Raw genomic sequence first — 3,362 nt, 5'->3', positions numbered from 1 at the left:
ATATATGGCTTGAAATATAGCCTAATCAGTGTATCACAACTGTGTGACAGAGGTAACTTAGTAGCATTCACATCTACAAAATGTTTTGTGATTAATCTTACCACTGACAAGATTGTTTTGCAGGGAAAACGAGTTAACAATATTTATATTGTAGATTTGTCCACTCTTTCAGAAAATGAACTCACTTGCTTGAGTGTGTTGGACAATGAACCCCTCCTGTGGCACAAAAGACTTGGTCATGCAAGTCTAAATCAACTCAACAAATTAGTCTCTAAGAACCTGGTGATAGGATTACCTAACATCAAGTTCAAGGAAGACAAAGTTTGTGAGGCTTGTGCAAGGGGGAAACAGGTAAGATCCTCTTTTCAAAGCAAGAAGATGGTAAGCACAACCAGGACGATGGAACTGGTCCATATGGATCTTTGTGGTCCAATGAGAACATTGAGCAGAGGTGGTAAGAAATATGTAATAGTAATTGTTGATGATTACTCTAGGTTTACTTAGGTATTGTTTTTAACATCTAAGGATGAAGCATTTGACATGTTTACTGCCTTTGTTAGAAAAACACAAAAACAACTAGGAAATCAACTTGCATCAATTAGATCTGATCATGGAACAGAATTTAAAAATGCTAAGTTTGCTGAATTTTGTGATGAGCATGGTATAGATCATAATTTCTCTGCACCTAGGACTCCTCAACAAAATGGAGTAGTTGAAAGAAAGAATAGGACTCTTGAAGATATGGCTAGGACTATGCTTCTTTCTAGTAAACTGCCTCATAGCTTCTGGGCAGAGGCTGTAAATACTACATGTTACATCATTAATAGGTGCATGACTAAACCTCTTGTAGAGAAGACTTCCTATGAGTTACTTAAAGGGGGAAAACCAAATATATCCCATCTTAGGGCATTTGGATGCAAGTGCTTTGTGCACAACACTGGAAAGGACTCCCTAGGTAAGTTTGATCCCAGAAGTGATGAGGGAGTATTCTTCACATAGCAAAGCTTATAATGTGTACAACAAAAGAACTTTGTGTGTAGAAGAAAGTGTACATGTAGTTTTTGATGAAACTAACATTCTTTCTGAGAGACGGGAACATGAAGATGAAGCCATTGGGCTGGTAAGAGACTTGAGTGAAGTCACAGCTCAAGTTGAAGATGCACCAAAAGAAGGAACAGGTGATGGAATAGGTTTTTCCATCCGGGGCAACCTGACAGGGGGAACTGAACAAAGAAGAAATGAATCTAACTCCCAAATAGAACCTATTCATGAGCCTGTTCCTCAGCAACAAAACATGGGAGAAACTCCAAACAGAAATCAAGTGGTTGTGGAACCTTACAAGTATCAAAGTTCTCATCCCATTGAGAACATCCTTACTAATCCATTTTCTGGAGTTAAAACCAGATCTCAATTAAAGAATCTGTGTGCCTTTGATGCATTCTTATCTCTTATTGAACCTAAAATGTTGCTGAAGCTTTGCAAGATGTAGATTAGGTAAATGCAATGCAAGATGAACTCAATCAGTTTGAAAGAAGTCAAGTGTGGAATCTGGTTACAAGACCCAAGGACAGGTCAGTGATTGGCGCTAAATGGGTCTTCAGAAACAAACTTGATGAAGATGGAACAGTTACAAGGAACAGGGCAAGGCTAGTGGTCCAAGGTTATAGCCAAGAGGAGGGCATAGATTATGATGAGACCTTTGCTCCAGTAGCAAGACTGGAGGCAATAAGACTCCTCATAGCCTTTGCAGCACACATGGAATTTACCCTTCACCAAATAGATATGAAGAGTTCCTTCCTCAATGGCTACTTAAAGGAAGAAATCTTAAGGAATCCCACTTGACTGTTGGCCCAAGTAAGAGTGAAGTTTTGAAAATTGACAAAAGAACTCAGACATGGACCAGGTCCATCTTGTGAGGCACAGTAGTGATCAACCCAAACATGTGAGATGCACGTGAAGGAGATAAGCCTAACTTATCAGAAGTGATATCTCCTGATCATGATCGAAAAGGTTGCATATTGGATAAGGAGAAAGACTTCTTACACAAAGAGAACACGGTTTAGGAAAAGGATAAGACTTAGAGTATGAGATCAACTAGAACTCTTTCACTATGGAAGAGTAGCATCCGTATCCTAGTCAATCTCTAATTACTAACTCCTTAAATATCAGTGTTGTTCTCTTTTACAAGAATGCACATAAGCAGAAGTTAAACGTGAATTGAGAGCAAAATAGCAAAGCAATTTTGCAAGTAATTTATGTGTGATTCAAGCGTGCAATCCTAAAGCTACTTGAACCAGATAGAAGAACCAGTTCCAAGTGTCTATCTTTTATTCTAGTTAAATTGTAGTAGGTGATTTTACATTGTACCTTTCAGCTTACCTAGAAGCAATTGTATTAGGTACTTAGAGTTTTTCAAGTTAGAGTTAACTTGAAGTTGTCGCAACAGTTGAGGCTGTGTGCCACAACGGGATTAGAGTTAATCCTAGGTTTACAAAGAGTTTTTGTAAATGCAGTTTTTGGCTTAGTGATTTTAGTGGAGAGTTTGGGAAAATCCTACTGAGTAGTAGGTCGTGGTTTTTTTCACCTTTTGAGCCAGATTTTTTCCACACAAAAATCTCTGTGTTCTTTATTTTCTTTACTTATTATTATGCAAAAAGTAGTAGTTGGAACACATAGAAGAAACAGGTCCTTCTATAATCAAGTTAAGCGAAAATTGGGTACCACACAAATCATCCCCCCCCCCCCCCTCTTGTGTGGTATTGAAGTATAAAAAACCCTATTAACAGAATGACCAGGAGTCCCTCTCGACTCCAATCGAGGCAAACCCGGCAAGGCTAAGGTCACGGTCTTGGCGTGACAGTCCAATATGGCATGATAAGGTGACAACCAATCCATCCCCAAAATGCCATCAAAATCGATCATGTCGAGAAGTGGGAGATCTACACGGGTCTCAAGACCCCCCAATAATAACCACACAGGAGCGATAGACACGATCTACAACAATAGAATCACCCACCGATGTGGACACATATACAGGATCACTCAAGGAATCACGAGGCACAACCAAATACGAAGCAAAATAAGTTGACACATAGGAGTATGTAGACCCTGGATCAAATAAAACTGAAGCATCTCTACTGCATATTGAAACCGTACCTGTGATAACAGCATCAGATGCCTCGACCTCAGGCCTGGCTGGGAAAACATAACATCGCGGCTGCGCTCCACCACTCTGAACTACATCCCCGGGGCGACGTCCTGCTGGCTGGCCTCCACCTCTAGCAGCCTGACCTCCACTTCTAATAGCCTGACCTCCACCTCTAGCACCTCGACCTCCACCTCTAGCTGCCTGACCCCTACCT

This window comes from Nicotiana attenuata, unplaced genomic scaffold (assembly GCF_001879085.1).
Source record: "Nicotiana attenuata strain UT unplaced genomic scaffold, NIATTr2, whole genome shotgun sequence".
NCBI classification, from domain to species: Eukaryota; Viridiplantae; Streptophyta; class Magnoliopsida; order Solanales; family Solanaceae; genus Nicotiana; species Nicotiana attenuata.
The sequence above is the reverse complement of the archived record's forward strand: the minus strand, read 5'-3'. Positions refer to the sequence as shown.